This window comes from Thamnophis sirtalis, unplaced genomic scaffold (genome assembly GCF_051295495.1).
Source record: "Thamnophis sirtalis isolate CommonGarterSnake01/CBP01778 unplaced genomic scaffold, rThaSir2_p1.2 scaffold_5, whole genome shotgun sequence".
Taxonomy (NCBI): Eukaryota; Metazoa; Chordata; class Lepidosauria; order Squamata; family Natricidae; genus Thamnophis; species Thamnophis sirtalis.
In genome coordinates this window covers 88,114,402-88,133,553 of record NW_028261385.1, presented here as the reverse complement: position 1 = coordinate 88,133,553, position 19,152 = coordinate 88,114,402, and the positions used below count along the sequence as shown (strand labels likewise).

The window sequence follows — 19,152 nt, the reverse complement described above, 5'->3', positions numbered from 1 at the left end:
AGTGATTGCAAACCAAATATAGCTCTTGAGATAAAATAAGAAATTAAAAAAAACTTTTTCTAGTTTGGATATAAACTAATTTGGTAAATGAGTACTGGCAAAACACGAACAGGAAATCCTTTACACTTGTAATTTTAAAAAAAAATCAATATTACCTGCCCAATGCATTTTATGGACTTCTCTTTAGCTAGCTTTAATTCTTGCCTTCAGTCAAACTGGATGCAGGGTATAAACAACATCCTTTTTGTAGAGTGATCATATCTCTGAGTTCTGGAAGAATATGAAACTCCTTTATACAGCATCTTGTGCCTCATAGTCTCATAATTCTATTTGCTAATAGAAGCTCCACCTGTTCTGAAGACAATCACATTTGCTTTTTTTATTGCCAGGCGGAACTCTAAAATTTCCTAGAGGGTTGCAATTAATTTTTCCTAGTTGCTATTATTCTACCCAGGGAAATACTCTAATTTAACTCCCCTGCACAGATATACAAAACCTTCTATGCTTTCTACATGGTTTTATGTTTCCTGTTAGGTCTCTTGGTGGTCATCATAACATCTATATTGTCAGGCATGCCTCCTTCAATATACAAGAAAGAAAAACCTCAACTCCATGTTAATAGAGATAAAGTACTTTTACTAGATATGAAGTGAAAGCAGCTAAAAGGAAAGCAAGATCTGAGCCAGAAAGGCTCAGATCAAACATTTACCTAGCACCTCCCCCCAATTCCCCAACCCATTGTCCAGTCTGCAACTCCATAAGATGTCATGTGGGGTGCATCTTCAAACAGCCTCATCCAGTTGGTATGTGAGATGGTTGTCCTTGACCAATTCCAAACATCAGCCACCAGCATGCACAGAAGATGGTGAGAACAAGACTCCTCCAGTACAATATTATCCCCTTCCCCAATACCATGCCTCCCCGTTCCTATGGCAGCCGATAGTAAGCAAGCATAGCAAAGCAGCCGTAAGCAAATAACCAAAACAGAGGCTGACTGACATACATACATACATACATACATACATACATACATACATACATACATACATCTATCTAACTATCTAACTATCTATATATATATATATATTAGATTTTTACAACCCCCAGTATGCCCAAATATGGGAGGAAGATCACTACTTCCATTCTCTGTCCTTCGGCTCGTCACAAGAGACCATCCAGACAGAAACCCAATATTTTTACTGTTGCCTTTTTGTTACATTTTGTTGTATTTGTGCTGATATATATATATGTATAGATAGATAGATAGATAGATAGATAGATAGAGATAGATAGATAGATATAGATAGATATGTGTGTGTGTGTGTGTGTGTGTGTGTGTGTGTGTGTGTTGTATTTGTGCTGATAAATAAATAAAATAAATAAAGGGAGACTAGTATAGATCTATTTCAAGCTATTTAGCTCTCATCAGCTAGCCATACCCTTACTGGGAATCGAACCAATGTATGTATGTACGTATATACATACGTACATACATACATAATACATACATACATACATACACACACACATACATACATACACAAACACAAATGTATACTCAGTATTTTGCTCAGTATGTTGGTATTTCAATAATTTACTTCAAAATACTTTTATGGTTTAGTCAGATTTAAATATTTAAAATCCTTTAACATTTTGCTTTCACCATTTATAATAATTTGAAGTGTTTTGCTTACTTTTATTAATCTTTCAAATGATGACTACTATGTATATTAAATTGGAACTTGTAACTTTTTACTAAGAAGTTGAAAAAATGATGAATGATCATCATAATTAACATTTTTGAGACAATTTCTCACATCTTCAATTTCAGTATTCAAATGCCCAAATTCAAAAGTCTTCCAATTGCAAAAGTGAGACTCCAGTCACATATATACACAGATCTGGGACCAACTCAGGTGGAGTTAACTTTTACATAGGAATCCACCCTTTGTACAGGTTGTCCTTGGCTTACAGTAGTTCATTTAGTCACCGTTCAAAGTTACAACAGCACTGAAAAAAGTGACTAATGACTATTTTTTACACTTACTGTTACAGTATTCCCATGGTCACATGATCAAAATTCAGACATTCAACACAATATTTATGACAGTTGCAGCGTCTCAGGGTCATGTGATTATTTTTTGCAACCTTCTGACAAGCAAGGTCAATGGGGAAGCCAGATTCACTTAACAGTCATGTTACTAACTTAACAACTGCAGTGATTCACTTAACAGCTGTGTCAAGAAAGGTTTTCAAATGGGGCAAAATTCACTTAACAACTGTCTCACTTAGCAACAGAAATTTTGGACTCATTGTGGTCATAAGTTAAGGACTACCCGTATCTTAAAATAATGTAAGGGGAAAAAAATCTACAGTATAACTTTCAATATACTTTATTCCAGAATATCATATTTCAAGAGGAATAGCTCCGTTGCCTAGTTAGATATGTTTCCTCCCAAAAATTTGCACACTATTTCTTTGTTATTAAAGTAAACACATCTCATGGCATAGGTGAGAATTCTTAGATGTTTAGCTTCATTAAATCTAGAAGGCTCTGAGTTGCAGAAAGCTATGGCAAATAAAAAAGTACTGGGCTAAACTAATACCTTAAATTAAGATAATAGCTATGCCAACTAACACTCTATTTATTTTTGTGTCTGTACCTTTGAGTCGTTGTTGACTCATGGCAATTTCCTGGACTAGTCCATGCAGTTTTCTGGGGAAGATTTTGAAAGTGGTTTGCCATTCTTATTCTTAGCTATCTGGGAGTAAGTCAACTGATAAATTCTAAGAATTGAATTTAACTATAAAATTGAAGGCTATGCACTGCACTATGCAGTGATCTTGATTTGAAAGGCAAAATGTGATTTGGATTTTGAACAGGTGCACATACAAAATCTAGGATTATATTAACGCAGTTATTCTGGAAAAATCTTTTTGGTTTAAAATATTCCTGAAAGGAGCTACACACACATTTGTATGTCCTCCAAATCGCATTTAAAATCCAGGTAACAGCAATGTTCCCTCTAATTTTTTTTCCAGTGTGCGCGGAAAAGTATAGTGTTTGAGCGGCACATTTTCATGCCTGAACACCTGCATTTTTTCGCTGGGTAGAGGGGAAGGGGAGAGAAAGACCCCCAGTGGCTTGGAGAGATCTCAACATGCTAAATATTGCATGGCTTTCGCTGGGGAGGGGGCTGCACTTTCCACACCCACTCAAGGAATGGGGGGTAACTGTCCAGGCTGGGCGTGTCTGTGGGCGCCTGCCTTGCGCACTCGGGCTGGCCAGCCAGCTCCGCTGAGTGAAGATGAGGCTTTCACCAAGGGATGGTGGGCGGTGATCAGGAGGAGAGGGGAGAGGGTGAAACTTGGAAAGCCACTCCCATCCCGAAGGAAGGAAGGAAGGAAAGAAGGAAGGAAGGAAGGGAGAGAGGAAAGAAGGAAGGGAGGAAAGAAGGAAGGGAGGAAAGAAGGAAGGAAGGACGGACCCACGGTGGCCCCCTGCCCTGAGTGAGGTGGTGCCACACGCACGATCTTAGCACGCTGTGACATTAAAAATCACTGCGCGGCAGTTGGAAACTGCTGCATGGTGTTTTCTTGTCATGTGCGCCGCCATGCAGCCGTGCAGCTTAGAGGGAACATTGCTTAACGGCCATATAAAATATTCTGTTAATGAATTATCTTCAATTTATAAAATATATAGTAAGTAATGCACCAGATTGGATTTTCATGAGGCATGATAGGAAACATACTGAAACTTTCAATATGTTGGAAAAGACTTCTAAAAGACAGGCAAGAAAACAAGCAAATGGCTCATGAAACAAATCAATGTCGAATTTTCATTGGAGATAACAAATGATCAGGCCGACAGCCTCAGAAATCATCAAGCTCAAATTAGCTATAATTCAGATACATTATAAGATCTAGTTCTCTATAGTAGCCTCTAATGTTGGGAAAGATGGAAGGAAAGGAAAGAAAAGAAGAGGATAATCAGCAGCAAGATGAATGGACTCAGGGTAACAATGAGTCCACCACTGGAAGAACTAAAAGACCAGATTAGAAACATAATGGAGCCCATCTTTAAGGGAGATGGGTGGTTTAGAAATATGAAATATAAAGAAATCTCTGTGGTTGCTAGAAATCAGGACCATTTTGATGGCATCTGGCATTGATTTTGATTAATCAATGAAATACCCCAGGCAATTATTCTTAAAGTTTTGTCATCAGTGCACATATTTTGATTAAATAAAATCCTAAAACACATTCATTAGAATAAAAAAGGAGACTGGAGTAACCCCACCTGATCATGAAGTTTTCTGAATACCTTTCAGCAATTCATTTGCAGGACACACACAAATAATGTTACTGTTCACTGTATGATTTATTGATCCAGTCCAGAATCTTTTAGGCCCAGGAGCTCTTCAGGCAAATAGCTCAGTATAAACAACTCATGTGACAAGAAAAGAGTGAGAACTTGAAAGGAGGCCAGTTTTATCTTTTCCATACTATTAGGATTAAGATCTCTGCCCTTTTTGGCATTTAATATCGAATTGTTGGGTTTGTCCTTCTTCTAGAAACACAGGGCCACTGCTTGATTTTGCTGTGGTTGAGGATTTGATAGAATGACCAACTGGGGAAACAGCTTCATGACAAGCTGGGGCCATGATCATGCAATATTACTCATTAAACAGTACATGAGGGATGCACGGTGCAAAGTGATACAGGCAGAGTCTCAAATTGCCAGTGGACCAACATATAAAGTACTTCCTCAAACACTACACAAATTAGTCTATTCAGGGCATAAAAATCTTTTATTCTGGTATTTTCTTGGTGGGAAATATAAAACCATCCCCTACCCAGATGTCTGCCCCTTTTCATCATATTATATTCTTTTAATATATTCTATTGTTCTGTGCTGGCATTTGGCCATAAAAAAAATCCAGGTTCATGTTAAACCATTCACTTCTGTTCAAAGAAGGCCTTAGACCAGCTTTCTAAACATCAATCGTGTAAGATGGTTTGTTATCTGATTGTTTAGATTCTGATAGTTCTCATTTTCTGAATAATTGGTGCCTATCCACATTTGACACCTTGTAGTTTACCTGATCATGATTTGCTGAATTCAGGCAAAAAGTGCCCATTGGGGAATTTGGATTTGCTTCATGATCCTAACGACACTTAACAAGCACCATAAAAATTGTCTTAAAATTGGGGCTGACTTGACTTACGACTACAATGATTTATGACCAAAATTTTGGTTCCTATTGTGGTTGTCAGTGAAAGGCTACCTGTAATGACATTTCTCTGGTCAGGCACCAAGATTACACTATTACACCCTTCCATTCAAATATAATAGCATGCCAAAAAGTTTCAAATAACTCATTTTTAAAGTCAACAAGCACTCTTGTATTTCTTTAAATTTATTAAGCACTTTTTACAACTTTACTATGATTTGCATTCATAGAGCAACCTTAGTTCTAAATATAGCTTCAATGACTCCTAAATAGATGCTTTATTGCTCAATCAGAAAAAGGGCATTGTTCACTGGAATGCAGTTAAGCAAAAGACTTTCACAAAATACTGATTGAAATACTTATTATAGCATTTCATATTTTTATTTAATGTGCTCTTAAGTGATAATTGAAGCATAAGGCCTATATTTTATGATCTCTAGATTGGCAGTCTAATGTTCAGAGATTAGTTCCATTACCTGTATCACAAAAAGAAGCATGTCAATAAACCAGAGTTTATAGCATATAAAAATATGCAACAATTGAGGAAGGAAAACAACATGCAACTGGAACATGAAAAGAAAATATATGGACATCTCAAGCCATGATGGTTAACTTTTTCAGCACCGAGTGTGGAAGCTGGAGTGTGAGCGCACACCAGAACCCTAAAGAGAGCAGCTGGCCGATGTGCATGAGCGTGGCGGCCAGCTCCCTCTTCCAGGCTCCATTGCGTGCAGGCGCACTGGCCAGCTGCTCTCTTCCGGGTTCCGTTGTGTGCATGTACACCGGCCAGCTGGTCTTCGTGTGAAAATCAGCTGGCCGGCATGCATGTGCACATCAGAACCTGGAAGAGAGCAGCTGGTGATGGCTGGCGTGCCCACACATGCCATAGGTTTGCCATCACGGCTCTAAGGCATAGCTGAGTAGCTGGACACTAGAGTTTATTCCTTTGCAGCTTCTACTAAGCTCCCATGCATTGTTGTAAAAATACATGGAAAGAACAGAAACTTAGATTCTACCTGCCCCTTCCCTTTCCCATCAGAAGGAGACCTATATCTCAGTTTGCTTGAATGCAGCTTGCAGAGCAATCCAGAATTATAAACTGCTACAGAATGCACACAAAAAATCTTTCTCACACTTCTAGTAGCCTTTCTTATTTCACAGTTTTAGTTCATGTTGTGGGTATTACTACAGATCTGAATAAATGCTATATGGAAAAAAAACTTTCCAGCTTCAAAGTCCACCCCCCCTCTGTTTTAAAAAAAGATATTTTGTAATCTGTGAAGATGAAAAGATAGATATGGAGCAAAAGTGCATGATTTTCTGCAATGATGCCCTTATCAATAGTTTCAATGGTGGTTGCATGTTGCTACATTGCATATAGACAGACATGAGGAACAGAATGCTGATGTTTAGAGCCAGTATGAGTCAAGAGCCATTAACTCTTGGAAGAAAACACAGCTTTGCTTTAGTGTCAGATAAGCTGGTATAAAACCAGGAAAAAGTGGATAACACTGAAATTTGGAGCAGATTCTTAACTGGGGCAAAAAACTCTTATGCTTAACCCCTTGACCATTCTTTTCCCTAGAATTATTGGGAAAGAGAATATAAATCAGCATTCAATGTCTGTGAAATGTTTAAGTCACAAGTAATAAATTCAACAAAAATTAACTTATTAACTTACAAATATTTTCTTTCAGAAGTAAGCAAATATACTGTAGTATCCCTTCTAGTTGCATAACACTGTAATTCTCATATATACCTGTTGGCAATGCCAATAAATTGGCATTTGGCAATGCCAATATTTACTTAATATTTGAGCCTTTGAAGAAAATGAAAACCGAAATACAATTATCTTTTATGAAATGTTATGATTTAGCTCTCCAGATCATATTTTTGTAAAAAAAATGCATATTTTAATTGAACATGCACACAGAAATCAGCAAAAAGATAATATATTGTGATCATGGGACCATAGATGTGAATAAGAAAAGATGTGAGGGCCCCTTTAGATACAGCCCTAAATTAACATGAAGATGGATTCTTGCAAAATGAAAGAGAGGGAGAGAAGGAGGAGGCAATTTGCTCTAGAGGAAATTGCCTTGGCATTGATAAAACGGTCCGGAAACAGAATAATTTGCTTAGGATCACCCTGTTCCATTAACCAATTAATAGCGTAGAAAGGTTAATTAGAAAATGACATCAGCCCAATGTACCCATTGGGTAAGAGGGAGATGCATTAGTCTATGGGTGGATTTGCTGATTTGAATTCCCATAGGATAATAAATAGAATAGAAAATAAATTGAGGCTGCTATGCCCTTAGATGCGCTCTTGTAGCCTCCATCTTGTTTAAACCCTCATCTCTTTTTTGGGGTTCAATGCAATTTCATAAATTGTGACCCCATAAAACTGTCCTTGTACCCATCTTTATCTTAATAGCAATTTTCTTAAATAAAATTACTAATGAACATTTGACAGAATGTTGGACACGAATAAACTATTCAAGTATCTTTATGCAACATCCACAATAATTCTAACAAAATATATAGTAATGTCTGCAAAATACATTGCTTCCTTCTCCTTTAAGTGCACTTCAGTTTTTTTAAAAAAAGTCTAAAAATCATTTATTCAACTGGAGTAGCTTCATTAGAAAATAAACCCATTATTAGGTTAATATATTTTATTGTCATCAGTGTAATGTGGACTTGCTGGAGTTGGAGATGACATTTTTTAAACCTTAGATGGCTTAAATTTGATGAAAAGATACGCTGGACTTTTTAAAAATGTAGGAAAAATAGGTTGCCCAGGAAACATAAAAAAGTAATTGAAAAGGGTTTGGGCAGGATTTCAAACTACCAAATTTCTATTTGCAATGCAAATGTTGTAACCACTGTATTCTTGACAAAAAAATGCAGCATTCTTGACAAAAAAAATGCTCAGAATAACATTAGGGACCATGATAACAATTACAGTAACTCAATTGCATGGGCATTCCTGTCTCTGCATTGTAGATATTGAATTGCTGGCATTAGTTTGAAATAAACTGAAGTGCACAACAGAACTCAAGAAATAACACAGAACAACGTTCTTTAGAAGTGGACAGCAACAAAAAGTGTGCCCAGAAATTGTCTTGACAGTGAATAGGCGATCAATAAAAAGCATTATTGTCCAGCAGTGGGTTTCACATTTTGTTGCCACTGGTTCGCCATGCATGTGCACCTTCCACACATGTGCCCAGCCTTCCGTGCATGGTCTTTGCTCACATGTCCACCTTCCGCACATGTGCCTGGACTCAAAAACGTGCCTAAATAGGACGGCATAGAGCCGATTTCTGCAACCAGAACCAGGTTGAACCGGCTGAATACCACCTCTGATATTATCTATTTCTGCCATCCACAAGTGGTTTTCTATTCCAGTGATGGGCTGTTAGTTACTGTTGATTAAGGCAAGAAAAGGTGAACTCCAAACCAAATTACTTCCCTATTTCAAATCATCTTCTAAGATGAGAGAATATCAGATTTCTGTTTCTGGCCTTAAAATGTATCTTATTCATTTTAGTGTAATGACTCCAACTAAGGACATTCAAATATTATTAATAAGATTTATATTTTCTTTTATGAAATTCTGAATCACAGTGAAAGCAAAGAAATTCCAGATTCACAGTTATTAAACCAGGTTGCCCCATCCTTGACAACTTTAAGGCAGTGGACTTCTACTCCCAGAATTCCACAGCCAGACTGGAGAATTCTGGGAGTTAAAGTCCACCTGTCTTAAGGTTGCCAAGATTGGAAAACCCTGGATTAATCAGTCTCCCCCTTTGCTCAGATATAATTTCTCCCATTCATTTCAAAGGAATTAAATTCAATAAATTTAATCTAAATCCAACCTAGTAATACTTCTCAAGTATACCGCATGATTGTCAATTTACAATACAATGCAATACAATGCAATTGACCCTGGTATTCATTATATTATATGGAAGATGTACAAAAGCAGTGATATAACTAGAATTCTGGAAGGCTAATCTGAAGTCCTCAGTGTGTCTTAAATGACTTTCAGTGGAATTGTGATATTGACATAATGTTTTGTTTTTCAGTCTAAAGAAATATTTTCCCCATAATTTCTTCCCAGCTTTTCAACCTAACTGTTTGAAAATTAAATGGAATGCTATGGAATAAAGCAGGAGTCACTCAGCTACAAAGGTTAATGCAGTAAAACATTACCTCAGGTAAAGGAGTCAAACTGGTATTTGCATCCTGCATTAGTGCTTCATTACCACATCAAAGAAACATTCTTTCTTTCAAAGCATTTTACCCTCACAACAGAACACACAAGTGTCAAACAGTCTCCCAAACCATTCAATCACTAAAAATACACCTGCCCCGCGGCACTTGCAAGACATAGACTGACATGGAAATTGTTTTGGAATTTGGGATAATAATGCATTGTAACCTCAAAACAGCCACGGGGATGAGTCTTCTGTTAGTCATACTGCTTACTTGTTTCATTTCTTTTCCTTCCTTTCTCATATTAGAATTTAAGAAATGGCTTTCTTAACCTGACTTTCTCCTTTCTAGACATCAAGAGACAATTCAGCCCATATTTACTTATTCGTTTTCCATTTTAATGAGAAAATAAAATACATTTATTTTCTAATCCTTCAATAAAACTGTTAACAGATAATCAAAAAGCCAGTGAAAAATTAAAAAAAAACAATCTTAAAATTTCTGACTTGCTTTTAGTGGGAAGCCTCACATAGAGCATGCGTTTAAAGAAGGCAGTACTATATATATTTTCCTGAGAAAGGATTGGAGCAGATATAGAAATCCAACTTGGTAAAGGTATTCCTGATTCATTGTCAAGATACCTGTGCTTTCACAGGCAGCAAAAAATCCAGGAAGAATTATAAACCTCTAACTTTCTCCATTATCTGCAAGAGTTATTCAACAGCAAGATGGTCTTCTGCATAGCAATGTATATAGCATAAAAATATGAGGTTCTATATACCGTGGGAGGGGGTGTGATGGCTAGTGGTTAAAGATGCTAAGTTGTCAGTTGGAAAACTGACAGCCTGGGTTCGAGACCCGAGCGTCATGCAATGGGGTGAGCTCTCGTTACTTGCCACAGCTCCTGCCCATCTAACAATTGGAAAGCATGCAAATGCAAATAAATAAATGTATACTACTTCAGTGCAAAGGTAATAGCCTTCCATGCACTTTGGCACATAGCACATGACCGCTGAAATGTCTCTGGACAACGCTGGCTCCCTAAGCTAAGAAATGGGCATGAGCGCCACTCCCTAGATTCAGACATGACTGGATAGGAGAAACCGTTCCCTTTATATATGGTGGGCAAATACAAACTTAATATTGATTAACCAAACTTGGGTGATTAGAAGCAAGACATATATTCTATGGTATCCCACCATAGTAAAACTTTAATCATAATCATATTTCCAATATCCTTCTTGGAAAGCCCACTGAGATGCACATAATGGACATAAATGGAAATATAGAGCTGTGGTAACACAGTGGTTAGAATGCAGTACTGCAGGCTACTTCTGCTGACTGCCAACTGCCAGCAATTCAGCATTTCGAGTCCCTCTGGCTCAAGGTTGACTCAGCCTCCCATCCTTCCGAGGTCGGTAAAATGAGGACCCAGATTGTTGGGAGCAATATGCTGACTCTGTAAACCACTTAGAGATGGCTGGAAAGCATTGTGAAGTGATATATAAGTCTAAGTGCTATTGCTATAGGTATTATACAATACTTTCCCCAGTATTACAAAGCACAACAAATATTAGTAACTTGATTCTGGCATCTAATTAAGGCAGGGTTTGTTAAGTATGTCACAGCTGATGAATTCACAAAGTACATTACACCATGAACCATAGATTACACATTACAGAGTAATCAAATGTTGCCTAAGCATGAAGTATGTTTAGTTTCGATGTACACAATTCTGTAAACCTAGCCAAATGGTTACTAAATCCATCTGGTTAGTAAAAGAGGCAAATGTAAATTGATTTTCTGGCTCACTCTCTATACCAAGGAGGAAATTTATATTGAATTGGTCATAACTTAATATTTCTAGAGCTGTTCTATTTTCCTTTTGTATTAGGCTGTTAATTAACATACAAACTTTTCATTTCATTCTCAGATTGAAAGAAAATCAATATAAAATCTATGATAATTTAGTGCAAGTTTTAATCCAACAAATGTCAAAATCTATCCATCCATCCATCATCTATCTATCATCTATCTATCTATCTATCTATTTATCTATCTATCTATCTATCCAACCATCCATCCATCCATCCATCCATCCATCCATCCATCCATCCATCCAATTTATAATGAGACTAAAACACCAGAACATCTATTTTACATACTTTTGTGTACTTTTTGGTAGTCAAAAGCTATGACCTATTTTCACATGTTTATTTTTACATAATGCTGAAACTATATGAATGAACTGGCAGGTCTTTCATTTTTAAACATAGTTATACCATAGATATAAACCAAGAAAAACAAATCAAAATCCTGAGCAATATAAACAGAAAGAGCAGGGTTCCCCCCACGAAATACTGTTTTCTTCACAACTACAGTCAATTTGTGTCTTGATAAAAGTTTCTTCAAGATGCAGAAAATGGTTCACTGAGTCATAATTCCTGAAACAAGTTTAAACCCTTATTTAGGGAAGATTCTTAACCAAGACTAGACTATAAGAAGCCTTTTAGATACTCTGCACTACAATTTCTATAAACTGTGATAAGAGGTCCCATTGGCTGAGGTTTATGAACCTTTATTCTGGGACATTTGGATGGAACTTTACTCCCTAACCATTTTTAGCATCTCAGCACTAAGTATGTGGTTTAGAGGATGGCACAAAGTAAAAAAACAACCAACTACTAAAAATTATAAGTACCCATAGCAAGACAGTGGATGTTCAAGATGAATACATATCTCCAATGTTCTTTGGCCAACTACTCCTGATAGAAAATTATTTCCACATAGAGCTGAAAGGGGCTGTTTAGGCCATTAGACTCAATCCTACACTCCATATTGGAATCCAGATTAAAGCATCCCAGACATATCAGCCATATCTTCACTTGAACACATGGAATGAAGATAAGCCCACCACATCTTTGAATGACTATTGCTCTTAGGATCTTACTCTAAAGATATTGTAATGCAAGCAATTATCAAAATAAATATTACTCCTTTAAATATTTAACTCTATTGCATTTGATTTTAGTCTCCCATGTAAAAAGCTTTGCAATTCTCTCTGTAAAAGATCAGAGCCCTCTAGCAATGATTAGAGTTTATTGGCTATATACTATAGCATTATTGTTTTTTATTAAACTGAAGGGAACTTAAGCCTAGGCTTTGATCCTGCTAAGAATTTGAACAGAGATTCTGAATCCTCAAAGTCATAAAGATTAGATTATTTAAAGCATTTTGATAGCCAGATACACAGTATTATATTTTATTGCATTTAACAATAAAACTTAACAGTACTCTTTTCATACTATAAAACATTTGGAACAAAAAACAGGCAGTTTATTCACAATACTTATTAGTACAGAATTTTAATTTAACAAATTTAATGATAAAATTGTTTATCATTTTTATATTGAAACACAACAAATTACTTATAAAACTGAAGTATCAATTGCAACACAGTTCAGATTTTGCAAGGAAAATATAGGGTTTAAGGCTTCTATGCAGACTTTCCTGTGATTAGATTCTGTAGATATAACAGGACCTTCTTCTCAGTAAACGTTAAGGTTTTTTTTTAACATATAAACACACTGCTTTTACAAATGACAGAGCAGAAACCTGGTGAGCCAAAATTAACTGTGTAAACAACCGCTATGACACAAATTCCACAACCTAAAGTTTGAAATGCTAAAAACTGCTGTGTGTGTTTCCTGCTTTATAGTAATATGAGAATTTTGCCCTATGACAGTGCAAGCAGATTGAAGAACTAGCAATTTTCACATATGAACAGAAATTAAATGTTTCCCAAACTTAGGGAAAAAGATACTTGAGGAGAAAAAACATAATGTAGTATGGCTTACAACTACAATTGAACCCAAAATTTCTGTTGATAAATAAGTTGTTAAGTGAGTTTTGCCCCATTTTACGATCTTTCTTGCCAGGGTTGTTAACTGAATCATTGCAGTTGTTAAGTTAGTAACACAGTTGTTAACTGAATCTGGCTTCCCCATTGATTTTGCTCATCAGAAGATTGCAAGAGGTGATCACATGACCCCGGGACACTGCAATCGTCATAAATATGAACCAGTTTTGCCAACATCTGAATTTTGATCACATGACCACCAGGATGATTGTGAGTATGAAAAAGTCATAAATCACTTTTTTCAGTGCTGTTGTAACTAAAGGAACTGTTGTAAGTTGAGGACTGCCTGTATCGGTATCAGTGAATGACTGTTTCTAAAAATACAATGTTGTAAGAGAAGAGAGTCTTTTCTGACTAACAAATTTTATTAAGCTTTTGTGGAAATGAAGCATTTGCTATCATTGTCCAGTAACACTGGACAGGTGAGGAGACAATCTTTAAAAAATCCAATTTCAATGAATTCTGTGAAGTAATCTTGCTCAAGGGTACTGAAGGTGTATTCTTTGATGAAAACTAGTAAAGTGTTAGAAGATCAGAGGAAAGCTAAATAGAAGAAAGGAAGACTTATGAATTTACAGATCTGTCTGTAATAGCTTCATACCTGTAGTGGGCAAGGTGTTTGAGAAGCATGCTTGTGAACACTTCAATAGGAGTGCAAAAAATCACAAGCCAGCATGAGTTTGTCCCAAGAGGTTATAAACTAACCTTATCTTCCTTTAGACAGAGTTACTAACATTAGATAAGGGGAATGTTATGGGCAGTGTGCTGTGATCTCAGAAAAGCATTAGGTGAAACTTTTTATTTCCTCATTAAGAAAATGTTAAAACTATATGAGCTTAGATCATACATCTGATAGACAGATTCACAATTAACTGAATGACCATCCCAGACAGAACTCATAAACAGTTCCTATCAGCTTGATGAGCAGTATGGATTTTGGATTTTTGTCTTGGTTTTCATGCTATGCAACATTGTTATGAATGATTTGGATGAGGGGATTACCAGATCTGCAGATATATAAAACTATAAGAAGTGGTCAACCTTTTAGAATGGAAAGAGATTTTTTAAAATGCATATATATATATATGACCTGTGGGCTGAAATTAATAAGCTGAAATTTAACAGGGAGAAATGTAAAGTCCTATATCTGTGGCTCTGGGTTACTTAACAGTTGCCATCACATTGTTTAGGCATTTTTAGCTTATGATCTTCTGGAACATCCTTTTCACATGTACTACTAGCAAGCCAGATTTGTTTAATGTATAATTGTGACTTTCATTCCCCCCCCCCCACTTCAAGTTGGTGTCTGGAATGCTGTTCTTAGAAAAGTCTATCCTACCCTATTCTGAATAGTATTCCTTTGATCAATAAAAGTCTTTTTGTTCTGCCAGATCTCTGTCCTGTTGAGTTGATTTGTGTTTCTTCTAATTGACTATGACCTATTTTCCTTGTTATAATTCCTAAATATTTTTATTAATTGTATCTAGTTTTACAATTCTAACTTCTTCGGGAGGTAAATGATAAAATGATAAAAACAATCAGAATAAAAATTAACTAATGACATATAATATTGCCTTCAAATCTAGTACAATTAATCATGCATAGTAGTGTATAATTATAGTATTAAAACATTTAACATTTCCTCAAGGTAGAAAGTTACTGTGTACAACCTACCATCAGGAATCAAATATTCTGGAGAACTCTTGAATGTTCCATTTGGTTCTTTGGATCACACTGGATCACACAACCAGGAATGGTTGGGCAGTTTTACTATTCCCAACTGGAAGTCTATAATGGCTTCAAACATGACTTCTAGACTGGTTCCTATAGTCTGGTTTCTTGGGTCCAATATGAGAAATAGATTCTGGCTCAAAAGATTAACTTCTAGAAAAGCACCCAAACTAATATGGTTTGGAAGACAACTTGACTGATTTAGGATCCAATAAAACATTTGATTCCTGGAATGATAGTTCTTGTCCATCTCTATAAATCATATATATTTATTTCAAAGATGTAATTCCATAATGCATGTCCAGCAAGGTCTTATTCCTCATGCATACCAACCTAATTTTTCCTATCAAAGGCAGATAGTCTTAGTTACCACTGTTAAAACAAAGGATTATAAGAGCATTCTTAATTGTTTGGCCCCAAACTGTTTAAGGGTTTGAAGGCCAATGCCAATATTGTTCCTGGGAGCAAGACAGTTTAATTAGTTCCAAATTAATTTAATTTGTTCCAACCATTTAATCCCCAGTTAGAACACTGATTCTTTATTGACATGCAAATTATGTACAACCTATAGTTTTCTAATTGGCTAGTTTAGCTTTTAGCTAAACAGCTTCTCTATCTTTTCAGGATAATGGTTTTGCTTTGTTTGCCCTCCATCATCATATAATTAAAACCCATTCAGAACATCTACTGCTTGGGCAATGGATGCAAGAGTCATAGTTTTATATAACCTGTCTACTAATGACAAAATACTTCTAATATTTGGGTGCTTCTTATAGTGATAACATGTTACCATTTTTACTGCTTTTAAAGTTCAGTGACAAATGTGAATATCTATAAAATTAATATGGCATCTTCCACTGAGAAGGGGGTGCCAATATGTTTGGGTTTTCTGATCCATTGTAACACTAGGTAGCAATTTCTTCAGAATCAGAAATGGACTTGGGCAAATTCCAAAAAAGGACAGACTCATGCAACATGGAGTGGAAGCCAGCAAGGCAAGATAATATATGTAATAATAGCCTTATGAAAAGAATTTCCATTTCACTTTGTTTTTTGAGTCAAAGAAGACAAGCAATGAAAATAGTCCATGGTCCATTTGATTTTAGCATTCATTTATTTTCTTTTTGTTTGTTTTTCATGTGACATACTTTATGTTTGGTTAGGCTTGCTTAGCTTACTCAAATCTTTTGTACATTTCATTGGATAGAATATTCAAAGTTCTGGTACATTGGTATTAAAGCTTCTCTACCTTGATCCCTTAATTGATAGTTTCACAAAATTATACCAATACACTTTCTTTTCTCTTTGCTGAGGGAACCTGTGGATATATGATGAAGTAGATGAATAAAGGACCTCTGAAAGGCCTTAAGTCAGTCTAGAATTTGTGACAATTCCACACCACAAAATTCGTGGGAATCTTATTATTTTGGAAATGTCAGTATTGTCCATTGAAGAAAGTAACAACATACCTAGCATCTATGCAGTACATCTAGCCTCACATTCAACCAAATGTAGAAGACCAACTCTACAAAAAGTGAAATGCAAATATTTAATTAATTAAGTTGAATCCCGATTGACCCATTTCAATGTTCCTAAACAAGATTTGGATGGTGATGCAAAACCGATTTAAAACCAAAACGTTTTTGTAATCCATGTTAGTACAGTATTATTGCTATGCTATACAGAACACAGAAGAGAATCCAATCACCTGCATAGATTGCATAACAGTCCATCAACCATTTTGCAACGTTGCCAGTGTGAATATGAATACATCAGTGGGATGGAATACATAATCCCCATTAAATGACATTACAGGCACTCTCTAAATAAATATTCTGCATTGGGGAGAAGAAAGCTAAAGGAGTTAATGCTCTAATAGAGCCTTTCAAGTATCCCAGCACTTCAACCCAGGATGGAAGCAATAATTCTAGGGGTGTCTTCTCTCTTTAAACATTAAAATACCACATGGCTTCAAATGAGAGGCATAAATTCACATTTAATCCATTTGGAAGATAAGAACTTAAAAAGGCAGTCCCCCACCCCTTGAGTAGAACTATAATTCCCCAACCACAGATGCTGAAGGAATCCCTGTTTATTATATGGAGAGTTTTCCTAAAACAAAAGCTAAAGTACACTTGAAGACGAAGGCAGCCTACGCAGAATAGACTGCTTCTTGTTTCCATTAACATATCTAGAAGAAGGCAGCGGGAGAAAAAAAAGATTCAGTTCCACTAATTGAAAAAGCCGGAGACGAGTCAGCAAGGGGGGGGGGGGGGGAGAGCCCTGGAAAAAAAAGGGGGGAGGAAGACTTCCAAACAAGAAAGTATCATTCCTAAACTCTCCAATTATCTTTCTCAAATGCACAAGCAGCGGGGCAGAAGGGACACACACACAACACAGGAGCAGTGTAAGTTTTAAGTATAGAAAAAGAAGCGGAGGAAAACTCAAAAAGTCGCCCGAGGCAAGAAGGGAAGGTGAGAGAAGAAAGTTGAGGTTTTCGCGACGACTTTTTTTCCTGGGGGGCAGAGGGGGGGGGAAGCAAACCTGGGCTGCTTTCTTACCGAATCAACCGGCCAAGAATGGTGGCGGAGACACCAAAAGCAGCCCTACCCGAGCAAAGAGAGAGAGAGAGAGAGAGAGAGAGAGAGAGAGAGAGAGAGAGAGAGAGAGAGAGAGAGAGAGAGAGAGAGAGAGGAAGGGCACCCGTTGCCTTTCCAGAAACTCCCCCTTAAACTCCCAAGACGATTACCTGGGCCAGGCGAAGTCTCTTCCCCCCACCCCGGGGGCTGCCGTTTCTTTTTTACCCCGCAGACTTTCTCGTCCCACCGAGCTTCCAGACCGAGCCAGAGGGGGGTCTTCCCGCCCTCGCCGCCTCTTCCAGCCAGCCGCCTGTTTAGCTTGCCTCTTTCCAAGTCGGCGGAGTCTTCGCGTTCACTTGGCTGCGGGGTGGCTGCAGCGGGGAGGCGGCGGCAGTGGCAGCAGCGGCGGCGTATGGAACACCATCCTTTGCCCCGGCGCCGCTTCTGGCAGGGGGCGAAAGCGAGAAGGGAGCGCTCGCTGCTCGGCCGAGAGAAAAGAAGCAGCGAAGGGGAGGCTGGGGTAGCCTCTGGCGCGGCAACCCTGCTCATCCGACACGGGGGGGGGGGAGAAAAGGGCGAAGGGGAAAAGTTGCGAGGCGCCGCCCGCGCCTGCAGCCGCCACGGGGCGGTGTGTCTGTGTGCAGTCCGGTGGGTGGGGTGGTTTGCCTTGCGTCCCTCCGCTTGGCTCCTGGCCCGGCTAGAAGCAATTCTGCGACCCGGCTTCTTCTTTTCTTTTCTTTTTTCTTTTCCCGCCTTTTCTCACCTTCCTCGAGGTAGGGCTCCGCCTTGCTGGGCGCTGGCGCGCAAGTCTTTCCGCTTAGCGCCAAGGGGGTCTCTCAGTTGCGACCCCTTCGCCACGGTGTCTCTCTCTCTTTCCTTCCACGTTCCCTTCTCCTCCGAGCAAGTCCAGTTGATTCTTTTCTCCTCTTGACCCGGTTCCTTGGGCCACCCCAACTGAACCAAGAGAGGTGGTTACGAAACCAGAAAAACTAGTTCGGGAGGGGTGAAAGTTGGCCCGGGCAGCTTTCATTGCTTGGTAAGCAAAGATTCAAGACGTGCCGGAGTTGAACTTTAAACTCCGGCGACCGATGGTAGTTAAAAGCCAAACGGTGTAGCTCGCCTTCCTCAACCAGGTGTCCGGCGGATATCTTTGGATTATTACCATGTGTTTATTTATTTGTTTATTTGAATTTCTCACTAATTGTGATTCAGCCAGTTTGGTTGAACCAATCTAAATGCTTAGGGTTAGAGTAGACATATAAGAAAGTGAATAACCTCACAGGATAAGCATAAACGTTGGTTCATTCTGCCAGCGCTCTTCCCATCATTTTGGAGAATGAGGATGCCTGGAGGGTTGGGGAAGTATAAACTATAACACTTCCCTATAAGCTACACATTAGCAGGAAATATGTGGGAGGAGCATGACAGACTCCTCTCTTGTCTTAAGAACATTTTTAAGAAGTGT

General features: G+C 37.8%; 1 protein-coding gene across 4 annotated transcripts in view; it reads right to left on the bottom strand.

Annotated features, from left to right (window-relative positions):
* LPAR1 (lysophosphatidic acid receptor 1) overlaps window positions 1–18,627 on the bottom strand; it is a 76,409-nt gene extending 57,782 nt beyond the window's left edge. For 3 of the 4 annotated variants that reach the window (XM_087716152.1, XM_087716150.1, XM_014060203.2), the window contains exon 1: window positions 17,858–18,627. The gene's annotated coding sequence lies outside the window, so the exon portion shown is untranslated. The remainder of the gene's footprint in view (window positions 1–17,857) is intronic. The other variant, XM_087716151.1, reaches the window with a different exon arrangement.
* Window positions 18,628–19,152: the final 525 nt, after the last annotated feature.